Genomic DNA, 26401 nt, shown 5'->3' with positions numbered 1-26401 from the left:
TTTATTTATTTATTTATTTATTTATTTATTTATTTATTTATTTATTTAACAGAGAGAGAGAGAGAGAGAGGGAACACAAGCAGGGGGAGTGGGAGAGGTAGAAGCAGGCTTCCCGCTGAGCGGGCGATAGGCTACCTTTAAAGGAAAAGTTCTTCATTACTCTTCCTTTTCAAAATATCTAGTTTTTTTTCTCACGTGATTGTTATTATCAGTTATATTCGTCCTTTTGTCCAATTAAAAAAAAAAACTCATCAGGTTTGCCGTTGGGATTGCACTAAACGTATAGATTAATTTGAAAACAACAACAACAACAGCCACAACAACAACAGAACATTCTCCTGAGCTCTGAGAAGGACAGAGGGGCTAAAGGTTGAATCAATTGCCAATGACCAATGATTTAATCAATCATGTCTATATGATGAAGCCTCCATAAAAACCCAAAGAACAGGGATTGGAGAGCTTCTGGGTTGGTGAACACATGAAGATTTGGGGAGAGTGCCACACCTGAAGAGGGCATGGAAACTCCCCGCCCCTTCCCATATATCTCACCCTATGCATCTCTTCCATCTGGCAATTCCTGAATTATATTGTTTTATAATAAACTAGTAAAGTGTTTTTCAAAGTTCTGTGAGCCAGTCTAGCATATTAATCCAACCCAAAGAGGGAATCGTGGGAACCTCCAATCTCTAGCCAGAAGGTTAGAAAAACAGGTGACAACGTGACAACCAGACTTGCGACTGGCACCGTAGAGAAGAAGGGGAAGTCTTATAGGACTCCCCTCATAAACTAATGGGATCTGATGCTATCTCCAGGTAGATAATTTCAGAAATGAGTTAAATTGTCAGATACCCAGTCATTGCTTGCTGTTGAAAATAAAATACACACTAGCATTGTATTAATAGGTTTCCCTATAGTGATATATCTTTGCATTCCTATATTAATCTTTTCTTGTTTGTTACGTTTTTATATTAAACAGTTTATTGAAAGCACTTGGCATTTATGCTACCCTCTTCTGAGAGGCTGCAGAGTGCATGGAATACTTACAGCCTCAACTGAGGGATTCATTTTTGCCCAACAATACTAACACCGGACAATAGCTGAGCAGAACAATGATGGGTTCTGGAGCCAAAGATACTCATTTAAAAATTAACCTGTAGCTTAGGACATGACCTGGAATAAAGGCTTTGCCAACACCCTTCTGAAAAGTGATGGCAGAATTAGACATTCTGAGAGAGATACAGGTAACAGGATGGCATGAAAATAGAGAGTCTTTATAGAAAGACACAGTAATCAGAAGTCAAGAGGTAAAAGTAAAAACAGGTAGAGGAGGGTGCCTGCATGGCTCAGTTGTTAAGCATCTGCCTTCGGCTCAGGTCATGATCTCAGGGTCCTGGGATAGAGACCCACATCAGGCTCCCTGCTCGGTGAGCCTGCTTCTCCCTCTCCCTCTGGTGCTCCCCCTGCTTGTGCTCTCTCTCTCTTTCAAAATAAATAAAATCTTTAAAAAAAACACAACAACAACAGGTAGAAGGAAGTGACAGTGAGATAGAAACAGTCATTGCAGAAGCAGAGATAAGTTTAGCCATATGGGAGAGAACCTAGAGTAGAAAGCAGCAGGTACTTGCTGCTGAGGGACAACAGGGTGAACAGGACCCCCCGCTGGATCACTGTAGTTACAGAGACACCGAGCACCTATGTGTCTTGAATGGCATTCCAGTTTTTCAGGAGGCCTGACCATATGACTGCTGAGAGACTGTTTTTGCGTATGTCCCTGTATATCAACTGAATTTACCTGCATATGGCTTTTTTGCTGCCAGAAAAACCTAACTAATGCTATTATTTTCTTAAAGTATTGCTAGGTCCAATTTTCTAGTTTAAGGAAATTTTTTCAGTATTCATTCGGAAGCTTTGGCTGTAATATTTCATGTGTGTATGTGCATGTGCTTATGTGCACGCTATCTTTGTAGGTTACATATTTTTCTGTTACATCCTATTTCCTTCTTTAGTGGACCTTCTGTATTATCTGTCCTAACAGTTTTACTTTGCTGAATTTCACAAAATCACTTGTAGTTTATAATTGCTATTATTGCATAGTTTTCCTTTACCCTTATATTTGATGAGAGTATGTCACATGGAGAATATATTTTAAAAAATATATAGCTTTGCGAAACTGAATGCCAAATTCCAAATAAAATTCAAAACTTTAGAACACTGTAGTTGGGGTGCCTGGGTAGCTCAGTCGGTTAAGCATTAGCTGCCTTCAGCTTGGGTTATGGTCTCAGGGTCCTGGGATGGAGCCCCACATCAGGCTCCCTGCTCAGCGGGGAGTCTGCTTCTCCCTCTGCTTCCCCCCACCCCTGGGCTTGTGCACGCACGCTCTCCCTCTCTCTCTGTCAAATAAATAAATAAATAAAATCTTTTAAAAAAATAAAACACTGCAGTATATTTCTTAGAGAACTCTACTTCCTGAAGTATCCAGAATTCATTATATGGAAATGTCATGCAATTTTTCTTGCACAGGTTTTTAAAATTTAGTATCATGGTAGGTTCAGGAATCCAGGTGCCCATAGATTGGTTGTATTAATGACCCCACTTAATGACTTCTTTGGATCCACAATGTTTTTCCTATACCTTTAAAGTTCCATCTCACCCTGACTCTCTGCTTGGGCATGTGACTTGTTTTGGTCAATAGGATGTTAGCCAACATGACACAAACAGAGGCTTTATAGAAAGGTGCATGTGCTTTTTTGTTGCCTTCTTGCATGATTGGGCCTGCTCACTCTTCCCCTCTGCCATGCTATGAGAACATGTCCAGCTGGTGTGCAGGAAGGATATGGCAGACATGTGGAACAGGGCTAAGTTGTTTCAGACATCTGAGCTTGGGCCATCCTGGTTCAGTCAATTGCCAGCCAGCCCTCAGATACGTGAGGAAATCCAGATGAGATCAGAAGAAGCTTCCAGCTAAAGCTATTCAATATCGACAACCTGTAGTGAACTAAATAAATGTTTATTATTTTAAGACACTGGGTTTGGGTGGTTTGTTATAAAACATTATTGTGGCAACAGATAATACAGAGATACCAACGTAATAATTAATCAATGAGGGGACATCACTATGTATGTGAGGTACCAAGTCAGAGATAATATTCACAGATGGTAGATATTTTCATATATTCATAACTCTTTTTGTATTCTTCTGCCTCTGGAAAAGTTCATTTATTATCCCAGGAGTGGTAATGGTACAGAGAATGTTCCCCTGTAGCACTTTAGCAGCATTTTAGGCACGAGACTTGCCAAAAGAGAAATGTGACTTTGCTTATTACGCAGTCTTTTGGTACTTGAAGTGTTAAGAAGATAAATGGATTTTATGTGATCAGGATGGTAAAGATACATTACATTCTCTGCCTCAAATTCTCATGTGGATTTAAGTTGTTGGTGAGAAGAAATGAGAATATAATCAGGTTTGTGAATGCTTGTAGCTATGATTTTTCCTGATGACTAGTAGATTATAGAATGCCTTTTAAAGAAATCTTGGCTGTCACGTGAAGTCTTAACTCTTAAATTAGATAGATGCAGGTTTCTAAATAGAAAATAGGAGTTTCAGCTCCAGTTAACAAATATTTATTGATCATCTATTCTGTACTAAGCATTATAAATACAGACTCTGAAAATTAGCCTCTGCCCTAGAGGCACTTAGAGTTCAGAAAAGAGACAGACAAATAAATCATGACAGACAAATAAATGCTATTGTAAGTACAATGATGGGTCACACACACAAAGGTGGTTGAGGGGGTATCAGAGGGTGGGTGGGGGCTGTGGTGGTCCAAAAAGTTTAAAGAATAAGTAGATTTGGAGAAGTAAAAGAAGACCTTAAGTGGGAAAGGATTCCAGCAAGGAGCAAAGCATGAACAATGATCTGGAGTGTGGAAAAGCATCAGTTATATAGAAAACCACAGAACATAATGTGGGACCTGAAGTTACACACATGTAACCAAAATATATATATGTATGCCAAAATATAATCAAAGACTTGTTAGGTATTTGCTAGTGTTATCAAATATGCAATTATTTTTGGTAATAAAGATTTTTGTTTTCTTTTACATATTGGAAAAATAATCTTTGTGCTTTTTAGTACCTTCTGCATATCTGTAAATTCCATGTGGACTGAAAACAAGTTTATCTTACTCTTCTGCATCTCAGCACCCAGTACGGTGCCTGAAATTTCATATGAATTCAGTACATGTTTGTTAAGCAAGTTACTGAATTCTTGAATCTGTCAGCCTTTGCCAAAATCCAATAGAAACTTATCTTTTAAATTACTCTTTTTTAATTTATTCATAGAGTAATTTTCTTGAATAATTTGTCTTTCTCAAATTGTCTTCAATAAAAGCTTAATCTTCTGTTTTACAATTCTCCCTATTTTTGGATTTTAAAATATATGCTGTCAGTATTGTTTTTCTCCCCATACATTCATCTATGTATTCATCCAAGATACACTTACTGAATACTTGATTATGTGCCAACATTGTGCTCCACCCCAGGGTGGAGTAGTAACAAGTCAGACCTGGTCTGACCGTCAGTGGGACTTATTTTCCGGTGAGGAAAACAGACCAATATTGAATTAATAATTTACCAGCACATTGCATGTTACATATAAAATTGAATAGTTTTATGAGCGTGTGTAACAGTTTCTTTTGGCCTCTATTCAATATGAATTATTATATGATGATTATATAGCATGTTTACTTTATCATATTTTTAGTTTGTGTTCTCTACTTTCTGTTTTGCTATGCCACCATTATAATTAATGTGTGGTACATAGAATATACACTATAAACATTACTTGATGGAATGAATGAATGAAAGAATAAATGAATTTTATTAGAACCCTGACCCGTAGTTTATTGGTTTAATTTCTGCATAAAATGAAGTTATTAGTCAAATCTATTTGGTTATCTGGTTTTAGTCAACAAATATTCATTGGAATTTTGTGTAAGTTATGTGGCAGAAGTGGGAATTCAAAAAAGAATAAAAGGTTTCCTGCCCTTACAGAAATTGTAATTCAGGCAAACAAGATAATAGCATATGAGAAGCTAAACATTTAGCACAAGAAAACATACATATTGTATATCTTCTAGACAAAGGACTGTGCTGCGTAATGTGAAGAATAAAGAAAAGAGTATACCATGACTTCCGGTTACTTATAATTTAGGTGAGGAGACAAGACAAGTATATTTACAATGAAAATAATACCAAACAATAAATGGTACATTCTGGAGCTCAAGATAATAAGAGTCTCAGGACTTCAGAGGATGGAAATCTTCCAAAACATTAGCATGTTTTCTCACGCAACCAAACATTAGAACAGTTACTCCAAAGTGAGGTGTGTGTATTTCAGGGGAGCACCAGGCCATCCATTGTACTTTGGGAAGAAAATATTAAAACTTCTACTTATTTAAAAATAACTTTAAAAGAAACTAATCCTTACTAACATTTAATAAAAAAGATTGCCAAGGGGCCATCACAGTCTGTAGCTGTGAATGTCCTGTGTTAGGATTTAACCTGGTTATCACATGGAAGCAAAGGAGTGGGAGTTGCATTTCCCAGAACAAAGGGGCAGCTCTTCCCATTTCTTCATCGTGAGGTGTTGCAGGTTATCTGGCTGTTTTAAGTTCTACCTATACTAACCTTCATGAAATGGACAAATGACTTAAACAGTCCTCCAAAGAACGGCAGATAAAATTAATAATACAAGCACAATTGGGCTAAAAAGAAAATCTTAGCTGTGATACTTTTCTTTGTGAACATGCTTTTTGGCAATCACAGTATTGAATAAGATTTATTCAGATATTACAAAAAGTCACCTCCCCTCAGATTCAAAGTTATGATGAAACTATTTGAAGTGTGGGTTTTTTGTGCTGTTATTGTTAATGAAGATCCTCATGTCATACACCGTGCCTTGAGATAGCTCGTAATTAGCAAGACATTAAAAAACTAAGCATCCAAAACATAAGGACAATCTTTTGCAATTTTTTCATAAGTTTTCAAAGTCAAGAGTTACTCAACCTGGCATTAGTGAAACTTTACTAAACTCAAAAACAAATATTTAGAAGTTTACTTATTAAAAAAGACCACTTGGGCTTTCCACACCACACAGGGAGGGGTCCATAGGGTGTTGTCTCAAATTAAAGGGAATCTCTCACAATATCCAGAGCCCTTGATGTCCTGCAAATGAAGGAGGATGTCCTCAAATTCCTGGCAGCAGGAACCCACTCAGCTGGCACCAACCTTGACCTCCAAATGGAACAGTACACCTACACAAGGAAATGTGATGGCATCTGTATCATAAATCTGCAGAGGACCTGGGAGAAGCTTCTGTTGGCAGCTTGTACCATTGTTGCCATTGAAAACCTGGCTCCTGTCAATGTCATATCACCCAGGGATACTGGCCAGTGAGCTGAGCTGAAGCGTGCTGATGCTAGCCACTTCTATTGCTGGCTGCTTCATTCCTGTAGACTTCACTAACCAGATCCAGGCAGCCCCTGGGAGCTGAGACTTCTGGTGGTTACTGATCCCAGGGCTGCCCACCAGCCTCTCACCAAGGCGTCTTACGTTAACCTGCCTACCATCGCTCTGTGTAACACAGACTCTCCTCTGCACTATATGGACATTGCCATCCCTTGCAACAACAAAGGAGCTCACTCAGTGGGTCTGATGCGGGGGATGCTAGCCCAGGGAAGTTTTGTGCATGTGTGGCACCATTTCCCATGAACACCCATGGGAGGTCATGCCTGATCTCTACTTCTACAGAGATCCTGAAGGGATTGAAAAAGAAGGGCAGGCTGCTGCTGTGACCCAGGAGGGATTTCAGGGAGAATGGACTGCTCCAGCTCCTGAGTTCACTGCTACTCAGCCTGGAGTCACAGACTGGTGTGAAGGCGTGCAGGCGCCCGCCCTCTGTGCTGATTCAGCGGTTCCCCACCGAAGACTAGAGCGCCCAGCCGACCAATGAGGACTGGTCAGCAGCTCCCACTGCTCAGGCCACTGAAAGGGTAGGAAGGACCACTAAGTGGTCTTAAGCTGCTCTTTCACAAAGGCAAACAAAATGGAAATAGGTTGATGGAAAAGAAAAAATTTCTAAAAAAAAGGACTACTTGGAAAACTGTTTTTCCTTCCAGAGTGAATAAGACTGGAATAATTCATGAAGCAATAAGCCACGAACTAACATCCATTCCTTTGTCACCAGTGATGGAAGATACAGAGAAAACATCGCTGAAGCTGAAGACTTTGAGAAACAGGTGAGACAAATTATGTAGCATTAGAATTTATGTAGTGATGGGCGCCTGGGTGGCTCAGTTGGTTAAGCGACTGCCTTCGGCTCAGGTCATGATCCTGGAGTCCCGGGATCGAGTCCCGCATCGGGCTCCCTGCTCAGCGGGGAGTCTGCTTCTCCCTCTGACCCTCCTCCCTCTCATGCTCTCTGTCTCTCATTCTCTCTCTCTCAAATAAATAAAATAAAATCTTAAAAAAAAAGAATTTATGTAGTGATAGAACTGGGTGGATATATTGGCATTTTTATTGTGTCTCAGATTCTATTTGCTAGATTGTATTTCAAAAAGAAAATTCATGATTGATCACAATTTTGTGCCTTTAAAGAAGTTACTGTACACCTGAAGCTAATATTATACTGTATGCTAACTAACTGAAATTTAAAGAAAAACTTTAAAGAAAAAGAAGAATTTACTGAAAAAGGTAAATTCTCAACAATAAGAAAATCCTTACCGAATTTCTTTTAAAAATGTTTTATGGGAAATATGTATTATGATGGAGCTGATGCTTTGCCTGCAATTGAAAATTCAAAAATATTCTAGGTAATGTTTTTACATGTGAAATCTCTTAACTGCCTACCATTGATAGGCAAGCTTTTCTTTCACCAGAGAAACTGAAGCCAGAAGTGCATCAACATTGGTTCTTAATTTCACAAAAACATGAGCCTTTAAAATATTGTCAAATATTTACATGACTTAATGACATAGGGAATAACAATGATAATATTTGTGATCATAGAGAATTTTACTGGTTATTTCATTGAAAAATACTAAAACTGCTGTTGCATTTAAAGACAAATTAAGCTTTTTATTTACAAAAAGGTGTTTAAAATTTGCCAACCTTTTCACTGATGACAAAAGATTTATCAATAAAGTGCTACTTAGCAAATATTTAAAAACAAGCATGCTTATTCTTTAGGTATAATTAAAGTAAACTTTTTTTTCAATAAATGAGAAAGTAAACAACCTTTTTTATTTTTAGGTATAATTGACATACAATATAATATTAATTTCAGGTGCATAACAGTGATTAGACATTTGTATACATTACCAGGCGCCTGGGTGGCTCATTTGGTTAAGCAGCTGTCTTCGGTGGCTCAGGTCATGATCCCAGGGTCCTGGAATCTGGAATTGGCTCCCTGCTCAGTGGGGAGTCTGCTTTTCCCTCTGCTCCTCACCCCTGCTTGTGTGTGCGCTCGCTCTTTCTCTCAAATAAATAAATAAAATCTTTAAAAAAAATTTTTAGACATTTGTATACATTACAAAAGGATCACCACAATAAGTCCAGTTACCATACAGCATACATAGTTAATACAATATTAACTATATTCCCCATGCTGTACATTATATTCCTGTAACTTATTTATTTTATAACTGGAAGTTTGTATTTCTTAATCACCTTCAGCAATTCCCCCCTCAAACACCCTCCCCTCTGGCAACTACCAATCTGTTTTCTGTAACTATGAGTTTGGGTTTTATTTTGTTTTGTTTGTTTCATTTTTTAGATTCCACATGTAAGTGAAATCAGCGGTATTTGTCTTTATATGTCTGACTTATTTTTCTTAGCACCTCTAGGTCCATCCATGTTGTCACAAATATAACTTTTGAACTTTTGAAATAGAATTTTCTACCCTATCTAAATATCTTCCAAATGAAGAGTGTTGAATCCTTTTATTTTTTTTAAAAAAACACAATGCCTACATCAAAGTGAGATCAAGGAGAACTGAATTTCCTGTTTGAATTTCAACAAAAAGTTTTATATAATTGATGCCTGGGCATAAAAAATGAGTATCATAATTTAATAACTAAAGACTAAGATATACTTTGTCCATTTGAAGTATTTTTTTCATCTATGATAGCCATTAAAATTAAGCATTGCATCAATAGAATCTAGAATCCAAGCCCTCAAAATATTATATCCCTAAATATTATGGCAAGACTAAAATAAGATGATCTTACAAAGTATGAGCAAAAAAATTTTTATGTTATTGATAAACATAATAAAATATCACTTTAGTTTAAAAAAATTTGCTTTATTATTATCTAACCTTTCTCTTTTTTCCCTTATGGTTGTTAAAATATCAATATAAATAACAATATAAAAATACATGCATTCAATTTGTAAATAAATGTGTATAAATATATACACAAATTTACTCTCTGTCATTTAGTATAGATTTGGGTTCAAATATTTTCTACTGATCAAGATATGTGATCAAAAAAATTTGGAAATCATTGGCTTGGTAAAAGGGATGTAAGGGCCTTTTAGAGATAGTTAATCTGATGGAGTAACATGACATAATTGGGGAAAACACAGGAGCAATATAAAAGATCTATTACTATAAAATAGAAAAAAAGTGGGAATAATTTAGTGTAGAGATTAATAGTTTTACACTTTTGAAAACTCTCTTATAACACCACTGTGCTCATTTCAGTTCAACATTTGTAGGGTACGTAGTGTTCTCTGCTTGGCTCTGGCAATGAAAAGATGAATAAGATGGGGTGTCCTGTCCAGAGCTACCCACTGTCTAATGGGGAAAATAGAGATTTGTGACCATATGAAGTAGTGGAATCATATGAATTAATAGGTAATTTCCATAAAGTATTGTAAGCGGTATACAAGGGGGTTCTATGAATAATATAAGATGATATCTAGTGACGTCTGATGGGATAGGGCTAGAGAAGGCTTTCTGGTGGAGGTGGTGCCCGAACTAAGCTTTCTTAGATTTTTATTTATTTATTTGACAGAGAGAGAGAGATAGCGAGAGCAGGAACACAAGCAGGGGGAGTGGGAGAGGGAGAAGCAGGCCTCCCGCCGAGCAGGGAGCCCGATGTGGGGCTCGATCCCAGAACCCTGGGATCATGACCTGAGCTGAAGGCAGATGCTTAACAACTGAGTCACCCAGGCGCCCCCGAACTAAGCTTTCTTAAAACTGCATTAGAGAATAATATAATTGATTCATAATGAGGAATTTGAATAAATTAGAAAGTATTCATGATGTTGTTTCATTTTGTTTAATGAGGCAGAAAAATCTGTAAGACAATTTATAAAGATTTCTGTCTTTATAAAACATTTTAAGTTTTGATTGCTGGAGGTATAAATTTCAATTATTTGGAACATTCTTCAGACTACACTTGTGCCAAGTCAATAATATATTTTCTTTTACTCTTCCTCATTCAGTCAACAATTCTTGAATACTGACTCTCTTTCAGGCTCACCGAGCTAGGTGCCCAGGAATAAGTAGTCAAATAAGACAGTGTTTCTGCCTTTAAGAGACTTAAAGTGGCATTGTAGACATAGTGTTGTAAAGCAATACATGTAAGTTAGCATGAGAACTGCTGAAATAAAAATTGAAACGATGTGCATGTTGCACTTGATCAAAGGAGAGACTGATGATCTTCGCCTGAAAGAGAAGAAAGTGGGCCATGTCAGAAAGGCTTTCCAGATGAAATGATGGTTAATCTAGGTCTTGAAGAATGACTAAGACTTTGTCAAGATGATGGAAGGAAAGACATTCTAGGGAGAAGAACCAGCATATGTAAGTGCAAGCAAGCCTGCCGCGGTTTTCTAGCCCCTTATAATAATTTTCTATTCACATTCTTATTCACCATTACTTCACAACTTCTTGCTTAGCTAGATTAATTCTGTTAGATCAAGATTTACAAGATGTCTATCTTCAGCATGTCTACAATCTGATTTGCCTTTGGAAAATGGAAATATTTAGAACTACATTCTCACTAACAATGGACAATTTAAGCATTCATATAAGTTGGAGACGCGAGATCCTTTATAGACAGTCATTGGCCCGGAAAGTATGGCCTCACTGGTAGTTGTGGGTGATGACTGGACCTTAGAGCATCACTGGACCTGTTGGCTCATCATTGCCTACCTCACCCTGCCTTCCATCGAAGAAAATCTCTCCCGTGACCACACCCATGGTTGCCATGTTTGTAGCACAGGTCTTAAGATCCTTAAGTCTAGGGTCTCACCACAGCTGACTGGACAGATAACTCCGAGAAAAACAACCCAAAGCACAGTCGGGCCAATCAGATCTCTTTCTGAGAATCCGAGGTTACGATGTTACGCTTTGAACACTTAGTGGTAGAGTCTTGAATAAAATATTTGAACTCTGGGCCTGCTAGTTAGCAGAGAGGACTACCCATCAGTGCCCGAAAATGTCAACTGTCTGAGAGGTATACCTATGGGCACAGGTAGAGGTAACACAGGTACCATGGGAATAATTCCCCAAGACTTATTAGGCCAGGGCAGTGATCACTATACCAAAGAATCTGAGATACCCTGAAATGGCTATGTGGCTTCTGATTCCAAAGATACTTGCCTAGTAAGTAAGACTTTCCAACAGACCAGGTGAAAGGGAGTTTATTTGAAGGCTACGTGGGAATCTCACATAATCCAACTGTAGATAGTACTACTAGGCCTCATAACTGCTGGAAAAAACAATTTCAGACAAGCCGCCTTTTAAATTTTTTTCTCTCAGGCAGCACCATTTCTCTTCTCTGCATCTTTCTATCCATACCTACATTTCGTTCTCCTTTAGGCAGCCGGGTTTATTTCAAAAGGCTCTTAGTTTCTGTTCCTGAGTAACTTCAGTTTAACATGAGCCTCTGCCCTACCCTGGAGCCATTTTGGCACAGACCAGATGCCACTGCTCCGGTAACCACTATTGCCCTCTAAGTCAGACTTTTCTGTCACTTAGTTTAAATTCTTGTGCCCATACATATGCCTCTGAGACGCTTGACATTTTGGTATTGATGGGTAGAGTTTTTCTCTGCCGGTTGGCAATCTTGGTTTGGATATCTTATTCAGGACCCTTTACTACCAAATATTCAAAGCATAACATCTTAACCTCAGTTGGCAAAATATCCTAGATAGTATAGATTTAAAAAGCATTGCTGGAGCATTTGTGAGAATAAGCAAGTTGGCCAAAGTCCTGGGTGCTGGCACGGGGAAAGCTAAGACCAGGTTCTGCCAGGATGTCATCACTGTGGGGCATGACAGCAGCATGTTTCATCCAAGTTACAACTAGACAGAGTAAGGCCTGAGATAGGATTAGGCAAGCTTACCTTGCTGCTGAAAGAAAGCAGGATAGTCTAGGTAGGGCAGTAGAGAAAGGAGGTGAGGCTCAAGGTTATAGGGAATTTGATATCAACAACATTAAGGCAATCAAGAAAACTAAGCCGGCCATAAATCAGGGCATGCTTGGAGGGAGCAGTTATTTTAGTCAAGAGCATCTGCTGAAAAAGGCCTATAATTTCAGAGCAGCTCAGAGCTATTGGACAGCAGTTGCTTCTGGATCATGAAGAGCCTTTTGTAGCCAGCGTAGGTCTAGGACCAATCAGGAACCTTAAGGGCTGTTGTCTAATAGGGATGAATACACTGTCTTCTGCACAGACTTGGATTTTGAGTGGTCCGTGATCCCCACAGAGGCTCTGATGCGTCATACCCCAGTGGAGCGAGTCTGGCACCTTGGACAGGATTTTATTCTACTAATTGTCAAGGTCACTCCCTATTACATCACCCTAGTTTAGTTTCTTCATGGCACTTATCACCATCTGAAAATCCTATTTATTTGCTTATTGTCCTGCCTCCCCCTAGGAAAATGTAAATTCCTTTAGAGCAGAGACATTAATCTGTTTTTTTTCCCCCATTGCTGTGTTCTTAGCACCTTGAACAATATTTGGCTCTTGGTATGTTCTCAGTAAATATTTGTTGAGTAAATAAACAAAAGTCCATGAACTCGGTGACATCGTCATGGGCTAAGGGCCTGGACAACAGTCCAAACTCTGGTGATCCTGACAGTCCTCGATTAAACTCTCAACGTTTTAAACATACTTGGAAATCTTAACTAGGTGCCAACCACTGTCACCAACCTCCCACCTCATCCACACCCAAATTCTGTCTTCAGCTCTGATTTTGCAAATGTTCTGAGAAGAAAAAACGTGACTGCGCCATTCTGATAAGAATATACATCTACTTGTTTCTTTTGAACAAGCCCTCAGCCACAAACATTTTCTGTTTTTCAGCCTGCTTCTGAGATGACTCCCCAGTACCTACTTCCCCTTCCCCATTTTCTCTCTTTCGTCTCAATAAAACAAAGTCCTCGGGGTGCCTGGGTGGCTCAGTCGTTAAGCATCTGCCTTCAGCTCAGGTTATGATCCCAGGGTCCTGGGATCTAAGTCCCACATCGGGATCCTTGCTCAGCAGGGAGCCTGCTTCTCCCGCTCCCACTCCCCCTGCTTGTGTTCCCTCTCTGGCTGTCTCACTCTCTCTGTCAAATAAATAAATAAAATCTTCAAAAAAACAAAAAACAAAAAACAAAGTCCTCGGCTCTTATAGGCCATAAGCAATCTAATGAGGGAAGTGTAAGTGAGCATATTTTCAGGAAACAGCTGAAATTTCTCCATGTACTTTGCTTTTTTGAAAAGCAGCCACATGGCTCAATATGTGTACAGCACGTATTTACTAATTAACAAACAGCCTCCCACTGAGTCAGCCTCCTTCCTCTCCCTATTTCCTTTTCCTTTCTTAGAAAATTGTTTGCATGAATAAAACTTGGCCCAGCACTTCTTGACATGTAGTGTGACTATGTTTGTTAGCACGAACACTGTCCTCTTGAAATACACATTTCTTTAGATGGTGTAATCGAAGTGAAAATAGCATTTTGTTAACAAAAATAAGTTTTGTAGATACTAAGAGATCATCTACTTTATATGATGATCATGATGATCTGATCTCTTTCTTGGAAAGCAGGATGCTAGAGTAAATTTTATTAAGTTGCAGAATGAAATAATCGGCTTTAAAATCCGGTAATAAAATTTTCATTAGTGATTAAGTCAATTGACAGATATTTATTGAATATCTACTATATAACATGATCTGAGATATATAATCAACATACAAGGAAACATGAATGTATCCCAGACTTGGAAGATCTATTTGGCAAAATAGGCTGCTACGCTATCTCATTGGCATCTCAATATGTCCAGAAGTGAGCCACTTATGTCCTTATTAGAACCTTCTATAGTGTTTCCTATTTCAATAAGTGGTTCACAATCTAGTAGAAGAAATAGATAAAAATCAACATTTGTGAAAAAGTATTAGTGCCTACATGGAGTTAGGCACAAGATATATCTGTTTAAGATGGAACATGAAATGCAACCAAATGCAATGAAACGTAGAAGTCAGTGTTCTTCGTCAGAGGAGAATTTCCTGCAATCATTTAAAAATAGATTAAAGCATGCATCACTGGTGATTCTTTTTAAATATATTTTTTCTTCTCTTCAACTCTGTGTCTGTCTTATGGGCTAAGAGAGGAGGAGGAGGAGAATTATCCCCTCAATAACATGGGTCATTCTTTTTGGTGTTTCTGCCTGAGAATTTAGTGCCTTTCTGACTCATGTATTTTCCTTACAAAACTGAATTGAACTGCCACCAAAAAGGGTCAGCTACTTTTATTATTCACAAAGTTTAAAGTTCCCTTTTCTGCAAAATAAATAAATAAATAAATAAATAAAAATAAAACCTTAAAATAAAAAAATGCTGCAGCTAAAAAAATAAATAAATAACAAAGTTCTCTCTACTCCAGCTAGGACTGTATCAGTAATGACTACGGTGGTGACCATTTTGATTATTATATCCGTTTACTTGCTTTGATAAATTATCTTTACTTTGCAAATCCCCTTTGGACTGCGTAATTAGTGATAGGACTGTTAAAACCAAAAAACCATTTTTGGATGTAATGGGTTTTATAATTTGTCCTCTGTTTGAAAAGACAGCTTTAGTTCTATGATATTGAAAGAATATATTCAGAACCTCAATATAGAGAATTATTTACAATTCAACCAATTGTAAAACATATAGTGATAATGTGGTCTTGGTCTAATTTTCCAGTGTATTGGTGTGTAGCATATATAAGCCCTATTCAATATAAGGTCTCTGTAATTCAGGGGAAAATATTTTCTCATGAGAGGGGAGATGGTTCCTGGAGCAGTTAGGCAAAGATCATTATGAGTCTCTTGACAAGAAGATTAGTTTTTATTTTTGTGGATCTATTCATGCATACAGGTGAGATTGAGAAAAAAATCAATGAATTGTTAACGAAATCATATTCTGTAGTAGTCAATAGTCAGTTTCAGATTAAATGGTAATTAGTAGAAGAGATAACTGCTCACGAAGATTAAGATCTTCTGTCCCGCAGACATCAACCCATCTCCTATCATTTTCAGTATTTTGTCTTCATTCTTATGAGACTGGAAAGCTTTTTTTATTCAAAGGCTTGAATAGATAGGAATATTTGACAGGAAAAGAATAGGATCAATGGATTCCTAATTATAGAAAGATAAATGTGCAAAAATCTAGAGGCCTGAAAAAAGATATTTGGGAAAAGTGATTATATTAAGTGATGACTCAAAAATAATTTAATGGTTAATATTTGTTATATGCGTATTATATACCAGACATTATGAGAAGAACTTTACATGGACTATCATGTTTAATCTTTATGTAAATCCAACTTTTATTTATTTATTTTTTTAAAGATTTTTATTTATTTATTTGACAGAGAGAGACACAGCGAGAGAGGGAACACAAGCAGTGGGAGTGGGAGACGGAGAAGCAGTCTCCCCGCCGAGCAGGGAGCTGGACTCAGGGCTCTATCCCAGGACCCTGGGATCATGACCTGAGCCTAAGGCAGCCGCTTAACTGACTGAGGCAGCCAGGCACCCCTAAATCCAACTTTTAAAGATGATCCCCTTTCAAAGTGAAGACAAATAATCTTAGAAATGTGGAGGTTTGAACCAACAAATCCTTTGGGCTTTGCCTTCAAAATATCTCCAGAATTGGGCCACTTTTACCACATACATCACTGTTGTCTAAACCATCTTCATTTTCCACCTGACCATTGCAGTAGCTTTCAAACTGGTCTCTCTGTTTCTATTTTTGCCGTTTTATAAACCATTCTTCACATTGCATTCAGAAAAATATTTTTACAATTGATATAAGATCAGGTCACGCTTTTGCTCAAAACTCCCCAAAGATTTTCCATCTAAAATAAAATCTGAACTCTTTACCAAAGCCTACAAGGCACTCCATGGTTCTATGCTTTAGAGGTGCCCCCATATTACAAAAGCACAAAAATAGATTTCTAAAAGGACATACAGGTAATCTTTATCACGGAAGAGCCATTTCTCAGCACCAGCACAACACAGTCCCATCCTAAACATACACCCTTAAAACTTACATGCTCAAGCCCCAGGGAAATGTCTTTCCACATTTTTTACCTATGTCTTCAAAATAAAAGGCAACTTGTATACTGTGAGTGCTGCAAATATTTGCGGATTGTGCTGTTGCCAACATCTGAGATTGACGTGACTTCAAAACGCCGTGGGAGAACTTTAAGACTCAGTAACTTCTCAAATCCTTTCTCTCGGATAGCGTGAATACAATAAATTCTTGCATAATGAAACACTACCTCCCAATAGTGCCCTGCATCTTTTTTCTGTTCCAATTTATGGTTCAGAAAAATGACATGTGGGACCTGAGGAACAATAATTGCATGTGGGTCCTGAGAGATATTTTGCAATATTAAACAATTTATATTTACTCCTATATTTGTATATAGAACTAAACATAATTTACAAAGCGTGATACTAGTTCTTTACATTGGCATTAGATACAAAATGTAAAATTGCAAAGTTTTCTTTCTTTGAAAAAATTTAATAAGATTTCATTAAAACTTTGAAAAGTAAAATTCAAATGTTAGCTTTATTTATGTAATATTAATTAAAAATTTTATATTCATTAACCACAATTTTGAATTTTGCCTTTTAATGTTAACGGGTAATTCTAAACATTTTAGAAAAAATAGAACACTTTTGAAAACATGAATGAAAATAATTTTAATTTTTATATTTATTATATTTTTGGATAAAATATAAATTCAAATTATGAGTACATTGAATACAATTAAATATTTTTTATTCTTTAGGTCTTTAAGAATGAGGACAAGTTGAAAGCATGGTAGAAATTCAAAAATACAAAACCGATCCCTCAAAATAAAAGGAAACAGAAGAAAAATGAAATAGGAAAACTCCAAAAAAGTAGACTGCTTAAATTTTTTTTTTAAAGATTTTATTTATTTATTTGTCAGAGAGAGACAGATCACAAGCAGGGAGAGCGGCAGGCAGAGGGAGAAGCAGGCTCCCCGCTGAACAGGGAGCCCAATGCGGGGCTTGACCCCAGGACCCTGGGATCATGACCTGAGCCGAAGGCAGCCGCTTAACCGACTGAGCCACCCAGGCGTCCCAGGACTGCTTATATTTTTAAAAACTAGAAACAATGAGTCAAGTATAACCTACATAAAATTTATAAAAACACATTACAAATTATTTAAGAAAGATTTAATTAATGATCAAAACAATAAAAAATAGGAAAATTATTCTTATCAAATTCACAGCTTATAAATGTCATTAATCTGTGCAACTTCATATTCTTTGCTAAATGAAGGTTTAATTACTAATTAAAACAAAGACAATATAGGTGAGCCTCCCTTTGTACTCTTGCTACGGTTTCATAAATGTTCATAAAAATGGGTTCATAAATGTTCATAAAGGCTAGTGAAATATTTGTTATTTTTCTTCACTGAACTTATCATGGAATCGCATATTATATGACTATTTATTTGCTTATGGTATGTTTCCTGGTTGATTTTAACTTCAACGAGAGCAAGAAATTTGTTTTCTTCATATTGCCATCTATTCACAAGTCCAAAACAATGTCTGTCACAAAGTTTGGGTTCAAGAAATTTTTGTTTAATGTAGAACAGTCTTAACTACTAGATATCCTGCATTCCTTGGAGAGAGCTGTGTAAACGTCTGGGAAGATTTTGGGGAAAAGGAAAACAAAGTTCAAATTCAAATTGTGATTTGAATATTAGCTGGTATTACAGCAAACATTTTAGCCTAACCTTCTAATGTTATTATTAAAACTCAGTGATCACTAACTGCTCATTTAGTTTTATCATTAATCTAGTCCTAACTATTTGCAAAATATTGTCTTGGGTGGCATGAATTTAAAGAGAAGTAAGACATGAGACACATTATTGTTGATTGTATTAGGGTCAAAATACTTGCTGTTCCTCCTTACTGGATCTATCTTGACAGGTGAAGTATACTTCCCAACACACTGACCTTATGCTTTCTCAAGTGATGTGCTTTGGCCAATAAAACGTGGGTAGCTGTGACTTATGTCAATTCCGAGAAGAATCATTGAGTCATCCGATGGCTCCACTCTTACTCTTTTCCCTCTACCACTAATTGGCCTGTTCCAAATAAAGGCAGCTCTTTCAGCCTATATCCTGGAATGAAAATGACCTTAGGTAGAATTGAAGCTGAACTGCAAAAAGTATGTACCGTGAGCAAGAAATATCCCTTTGTTGTTTAAAGGCAGAGGTGTGCTAGAGTTGGCTTGTACTGGCTTGTGGGAAATGAATGTACTCATCTCCTCCCAATTCTGTATTTGGTGATGCCATATTAGTAGCTTAAAACTGGCCAAGGTAAGAGTACTTACATTATGGAAATTGTCAAATACTACACATCAAGACTTTTATTCCTGGAGAGCTTGTTGTTAAATATTTATCAATACCAATGTTTAGTCACTAATAGTTGAGGTTGTTTGTTACCACTTCACAACTTTGCCTAAGTTGTCTGATACATTGTTCTCAAACAGTTTATAACCTGTGGCAGATATTAATAGGCCAAAATAGAATAACATTATAGTAAGAGCTACCTTAAAGAGGCAAGAACAAGATTTTGTGGGTGTCAGAAACTGTGAATGCCCTGAGATTTTACCCTTCTTGCAAACTCACAGGTTAGCCTGCCAATTTCATGGATGTTGGCAGAGGACATGGGACTCCTGGATCAGAGACAAAGACTATTACTCATAGCAAAAAACGCAGCTTAAGCTTCATGCTCATGTCTGTTTCCCTTGTTCCCAAAGTCACAAGGGAAGTGGGACAGCCCAGGTAGATGCTGTACATGCAATGAGTTTTTGTCAGTGCTGAGGAAACCTCAATCTTTTAAATGCACTGCAAACAAACCTTCCCAACTTTTGCACTGAGGGAAACATTATCTTTATTATATTTGACAATAAACAAACCTGCCTTCTCTAGAGGAAGACACCATTTCTATCTTCCAAGGCTGTTTGCTATACAAAATTCTTGAAAGACCAACCAGAACAAAACCCATGAGTGGCTCTGCACACAAGTGCAAAAATATGAGAGACCCCTAGAGTATTGTCTCCCTGAATGGATACAATTCCTGAAGAGCACCTAACTTTGACAGGAAGGTTTTCATTGTCCCCCATTTTAGCGTATTTCTAGGGTCTCTCTTTAAGAATAACACATGGTATTTTTCTTCCCCCTCTTTTCTTTGCTTTTCTGTGTCCTGGACCTTTGTCAGATTATCAAACTGAACCAGTCATTGAATTTAGTGAAATAAAAATTGAGGTGTTAGGGCACCTGGGTGGCTCAGTCGTTAAGCATCTGCCTTCAGCTCAGGTCATGATCCCAGGGTCCTGGGATTGAGTCCCACATCGGGCTCCCTGCTCAGCGGGAAGCCTGTTTCTCCCTCTCCCACTCCCCCTGCTTGTGTTCCCTCTCTCGCGGTCTCTCTCGCGGTTGAAAAATAAATAAAATCTTAAAAAAAAAAAATTGAGGTGTTAATAATGGACTCCGTGTGTGTGTGTGCGTGTGTGTGTGCGTGTGTGTTTATTGAGTGATAGTAAGGTTTATTGAATGATAGAGTACAAAGCTCCTGAAGAGGGAGGGGACCCAAGAGGTTTGCTCGTGGATGGTGTTTTTGTTGTTTCTCTGAGTGACAGTATAAATAGGGCTAAGTAACTGCTCAGACTCTGCTGTCAGTCCCACCTGAGGAAAATCCCAGACTTTTCACTCACTAGCCATTAAAACCATGGACAATTTTAAGTAAAATAATACCCGTGTGGTGGAAGAATCCTTGTCTAGTATTAACAGAGGCATCCTGGGATTTACCTACTTGCCCTGGGCTTCCCCCTTAGAGTCAACATAGAGATGGAGGATTCAGCCTGGATTTACAAGATATTGCTTAACTTTAAGTTTCCAAATGGCCAGTTAAAGTCTATAATAGAGACAATAACCTGACAGCCTGAAAACCAGCCTAGAGAAACTGTACTTTCACAGTGGAGGCCTTTGAGCACCACAAAAAGGCATTGAGTTGGGCCTATCCTCATCTCACACCACTAATGGAGAAAAGATGAAATCAAGGGGGAGGTTGAAAGGTTATATTGACTGAGATTAAATTCTGAATTTACTTCTTTTAAAATTAGAAGTGCCTGGAATTACTTTGATTGGGCATGTTTATATTTTTCCTCAATTAATGAACATAGGTGCTTACAGACTGATTCGTATTCAATTCTAGAAAAATGAATGAAACATTTTTGGAGCATCTGAGGGCATTTTGACTGGTAAATTTCAAATCTGCTACCCACATGAGGGGTTGGTATATTGCCCATAGAATGTGTTCAATTAGTATATTTATTGTTACTGACAGTATTATGCACGTACATTTACAAAGCCTTGGGAACAGCTGACAAGTATTTGAAATCTGGCTTAGGTGTACCCTGCTTAGTGCTTTCCTTTAGTGTTGCTTCAGACCTCTCACTCCCTTATTTAGTAACTAACACTCTCTAAAGTGTTAATTGACAGATTTACTCTTCCCAGGAATGTTTTCCAGTTGCATAAGACAATAAAACACAAAAGGCCTTCAGGACCCAGAAAGATTGCACATCTAATTATGGGGTGCAAAATCTGACACTAGCCTTGGAGATATTTTGGGGTAGAGGAAAGGGCTTGCTTTTCTCAAATTATATGTCAGAAGTGTCTGCCTACTTTGTTTTTTTTTTCCTCCCAAGCTGCACAGTTAAGTGCAGGATTCTCAAAGTGCCATATCAAAGGAGAGAGTAATAGTGGAGATTTATGCATTTATGTTTCTGCTGGCAGACTTTAAGGAGAATTATTTTGGCCAGGTTTCCAAATTTCCTCTCTACACTCCACCCTTTCACAGGCCTGAAATTATACCATTTGGTGTCGATCTTGTTCAACTGTGAGTAACAATAGACACGAATATATTACTTGTGTTTTTCATCATTGATGCTTTCCTGCCTTGAGATTCGTCCAATGAAACATATTGATACTTATACTGGTTCCGTAGGAACTCTCACAAACGATCATTCTACTTTCGTCAGCAAAATGTTTAGCCTTATTGTCGTAGTTCCAAAAGAGGGACACTGCTTCATCAATCTAATTCTTAAATGTTAATGTTTGGACTAATAGTCTTTAAAAAATAACTTATAATGTCTCTTTGAAAATTAGTCTTAGCTAACAACTTAATATTAGCTCATTTTTCCCCCCATTAAATCATTTGCTATTTCCTATATCTTTAGGAGAGGATACATAAAAAGGTATCTGGATTTTGATAAGCATTTTTTAAAAACTGTTTTTATTCTATTGGTAAAAATGATTTAATTTCTGCTTGGCTTTGATCCTTAATGATCAAGTCTCCATAGATACATTTTAATCTTTGTTTTTCTCCTTTTTCTAGAATTTTTTTTTTTTTGTAGTTTACTTGAAGTGTTTTCAATTTCATTCTACTGCATTTGGGAAAATCACTTAATATTTAAAATTATATTGAATGCTTCCCTCTCTGAAGTGTCTGGAAATGGATTCTCCAAATTCTACATAAAGATAAATCCTTGGTGAAACTACTGGTGTGAAAGTTCTACACACCTTTTTTTTTTTTAAAGAGTGAGATCATATATATATATATATATATATATATATATATATATATACACACATACCTAAATATTGTTAAACAGTAAAATTCAACTGAGTACATTTGAAGATCTAACAGATCTAATTGGAAGGTCTAATTTATTCAGTGATTCATAAATTGGGCAACATACCATCTAGCAAATAGAAAGGAGCTCTAAGGAGCTGTACAAAATGGAAGCCTTTTATAGGCAGAAGGGGGTGGGAAAAGGAGTTTCTGGCACAAAGTGGATTGACTGTTTCAGGCAAGGTCACCTTCCTACTGAGGACAGTAGTGGTCTACCCAGCATATTACCTCACTAGTGCTGACCAGGTAATTCCAGACTGACTGGTTAAAGGTTACATTCCTGGGAGAGGCAGAAACTCAATTAAGTTAGGTAATAATTCTTTGTTTGCTGACATGGGGCTTAGGACAAGTGACTCCATTTGGATCCTGTGGTCCTTTTTTGTTTTAACAATATATAGTGACAAGCATATGGTGGTAACCGGTATATTTTTAAAAACTGCCCAGAATTTAAACTTCAAAAGCACTTCCTTTTGTTAAAATGAAAATCAAATGCCTTTATTCACAGGACTGCTTCTTAAGGGTGTGCAGGTTAGTGGGGGTTGTAATCCAAAGAGCTGGCACGCACATTTGCTTTGTTGCGTAGAAGCGGAGGCTGTATTTGCCTAGAAAGGGTGCTTCTCTTATGGTGCAGGCCTTCCATTTTCATATCTTGGTAAATTATAACCTGCCTCTCCCACTCATCTGTTCTTTCTGTTCTCTTGCCCATCTCTATTAATAATCTATACAACACTCTTAATAAAAGTTACTGAAAATAAAATCTTTTTCTCTTCCCTAAAACCTATTTTGGGCCTTGATTTCAAGTTAAGAGGACAACTTCATTTGCTCTGTTGGCTTGTTAAATTTCTGGTACCACCATTTTAAACCTTCATTTATTTTGTTCTGTGTGTATTTCCCGGTATTCTTAAATGTCTGAGAAAAGCATTACTATGTGTTTGTACAATTATAAATAAGATACATACTTAGAGCTATTTTATCCTTATAGATTAATAACTTTAAGCCCAAAATTATTTCGTATGATATAAGCTACATAGTGGCTCCCATTAATTCAACATCAGTTTCAGATTCAGATGTGGGAGGTATTTAAATAACAAACAAGAAGAGTTAGAGTGAAAGCATCTCACAATGAGGAGGATGGTTACACTTCTATAGCATGCCTAGCTTGTATAGTCCCAGTGATGGGGAATTCTCTATTTTCAGAAAATTATGAAAACTCGTAGCTTTCACATTTCAAATTGGTGATAAGTTGGTGAGGTCTAATGACTCTTTTATTTAAATAGTTGAAGGCAATCATTGTCATGCTCCTTAGTCCACGTTTCTTTAGGCTAATCATTCCAAATTTCTCTGTAAAATGTCTACTTTTGATCTGATCAACCTGCTCAATTTTCTTTACACACTTTTTAAACGTATCATGCCCAAGAATGGATGCAGTTCCTTCAGAAATAGTCTGACAACGGAGGTGAAGAGCAGGACTGTCTCTTTGCTAATTCTGGATATTAAGGGTTTGGACCCTCAGTTCATGTATAGGTTCATGGATTTCATAAATCTTTTACCAAATCTATAGCCTGATTATTAAATTGATCAAAGTTAGTGAATAAGGCCTCCCATGGAATATCTTCTTTCAGAAAAATAGAGAAAGAACTTAGATAATTATGTCAGAAAAGAGAAATATAAAATTAGTCTTGGAAGGAAGTAAAGAAAATTTGCAATATGAATTGCCTATTTTATTTTAAAATAAGACCTTACAGAAAATTTGTTCAGTAAATGTGTTGTCTTCAAATTCTTTCTGTACAGATTCTGAACATTCACGTTTGTTCAGGGAGCCATGATTATGTTGAGTGGTGTGAGGTTTGGAGCCAGGTTTTTAAATATGTATCCCCTTGAGGACCTGAGGGAAGAGATTTAATTGCTACACTTTCCAAGATGGGGCTAATAGCATTTCCAGCAATACCCATATTTGTTGTGTAGATTACTCCACTGATGTGCATACCATGCTTTGAAGATAAAATGTAACAGACAGCCTGACTCTGGGGTAAAGTATATCTTTAATGACTGGTTTGTCAACATGTAATAAAAAAAAAAAAAAAAGGAGGTTATGTCTTGTGAGCTTACAGTTCAATATTGGTTTAAAATTGTCCGGGGAGAACAGAATTGGGTTTTCCAAGTTTTTCATTTAAATTCCTCATTTGTTGTTGTGAATCCCCTGGTGTCACAGATGCTTGCCTTCATAGGCAGAAACTCATTGACACAACAGAGTTTGGACTCTAAGCGAAGTAAAAGATTTTAGACTCAGACCTAATAAAGGAGTATTATTACACACTCTTATCTGTTAGCATGATTTGATGGCAGCCAACAGAAATTAACCCCAGTTAACTTAAGCAAAGGCAACTTATTGGAAAGATATAGGACATTATTCTGAAGAACTAGACTTGAGAATGGGCAAGAACTGAGGCCCCACATCAGTGGGCTCGTGGCAGGAATTGTCTTGTCAGGTTGCTATGGACCCAATGGGATGCATTCTCTTCATTTTCAGAGTCTATGATCCTCTGCTCAAGATTCTGTTTGGTTAAGCTTGTTTATGGAAGAAGTAGGACTCTGATCACTATCCTCTAGATCAATGGTTCTCAAGTTTTTGTTCTTAAGAACTCTTTACACTCTTTTTTTTTTTTAAAGATTTTATTTATTTATTTGACAGAGAGAGACACAGCGAGAGAGGGAACACAAGCAGGGGCAGTGGGAGAGGGAGAAGCAGGCTTCCTGCCGAGCAGGGAGCCCGATGCGGGGCTCGATCCCAGGACCCTGGGATCATGACCTGAGCCGAAGGCAGACGCCTAACGACTGAGCCACCCAGGCGCCCCGAACTCTTTACACTCTTACAGATTATTGAGGACTCCAAAGAACTTTTGTTAACATGGGTTATATCTATTTATATTTATTGTATTATAAGCTAAAAGTGAGACATTTTAAAACATTCATTTATTACTTTGTTTGAAATATCAGTAATAGGCTTATTACATGTTAACACAGATAGCATACTCTTATGAAAAACAATTATATTGTCCCAAACAACAAACTGGTAATGTTTGGTTTGATAGAAAACAGATGAATTCTCATATCTATTCTGTATTCAGTCTTTTGCAGTATACTGTTTCAATTGAAGTATATGAAGAAAATTTGGTTTCTCACAAACAGTTAAAAAAACAGAGGAGTATTTTTAAAGCCTTTTCCAGTTAATTGTGGAAAAATTATGTAAAGCTGTATAATAGAGACAATACTCTGAAAGCCTGAAGACTAATCTAGTGAAGCTATACCTCAGTGGAGACCTTTGAGGATCAGAAGAAAGCACTGGGATGGGAAACCTGCCCCTCATGCCCCTTCTGCATAAAGCTATATAAAGCATCCCCTTTTACCCATCACCATCTTTCTCACACCATTACTGGAAACAACATAAAACCAAAGTAAAGTTGAGAGTCTTGCACTGGCTGAGATTAAATTCTGAATTTACTTCCTTTAAAATCAGAAGTATCTGAAATTGAACATCGTCACATGGAGGGTTTTCCAGTCTTATATAGTGAACACATTTTAGTGTGTCCACTTCTCTTTCAATACCTTCTTCCACTAAAATGACATGGCAGATCTGGCATCTTTAGTTTGTTTAATATAGGACATCTTTTTTTTTCTATGCTACCAGGAACTATACCAATAGCATACTGAGCACTTACCCATGGCCCTGACCAAGATGTTTAGTCCTACATTATGAAAGAATATCCCCCATATTGACAAACACCCTTATTCAGTTTTATATTCCATCTCTCTTGATCCAACACTCTCCAGATACACTCACTTTCTCAGTTCCTGCTGGAACATATTAGCCAGGTCTTATAGCCATTTCAGCATACACTCTCTCTCCACCCTCAGCAGGCCCTGCACTTCTCCAATCTGGTTATATATAACAATTCATTCTAATCTTTTCATCTGCTGTTTCTCTAATGCCTCTCAAATACCCAAAACATAGCACCAGCTTTCATATGCCCTTACAAGTCTTTACATTTTACCAAAGGTGACACTTAACAATTGCAGAGCTATAGCAAGCTGGTGACTGAACACTTCCCATGTTATCCAGG

The 26401-nt window shown here is 37.4% G+C and overlaps 1 protein-coding gene across 4 annotated transcripts in view; it reads left to right on the top strand.

Moving 5' to 3' along the window:
- The first annotated feature begins 6432 nt into the window (after positions 1-6432).
- The window catches only part of SLC7A13 (solute carrier family 7 member 13), a 62182-nt gene continuing 42213 nt past the window's right edge, over positions 6433-26401 (top strand). Inside the window, exons 1-2 of one of the 4 annotated variants that reach the window (XR_004680464.1) lie at positions 6444-7052; positions 7179-7298. The gene's annotated coding sequence lies outside the window, so the exon portion shown is untranslated. Of the gene's footprint in view, positions 7299-26401 lie in introns of all 4 variants that reach the window. The other 3 variants (XR_004680462.1, XR_004680463.1, XR_004680461.1) reach the window with 3 other exon arrangements.

The sequence above is a fragment of the Mirounga leonina genome, unplaced genomic scaffold (assembly GCF_011800145.1).
Source record: "Mirounga leonina isolate KUSES-001 unplaced genomic scaffold, KU_Mleo_1.0 Mir_165, whole genome shotgun sequence".
In the NCBI taxonomy this organism is placed as follows: domain Eukaryota; kingdom Metazoa; phylum Chordata; class Mammalia; order Carnivora; family Phocidae; genus Mirounga; species Mirounga leonina.
This window is presented reverse-complemented; position numbering and strand designations above follow the sequence as displayed.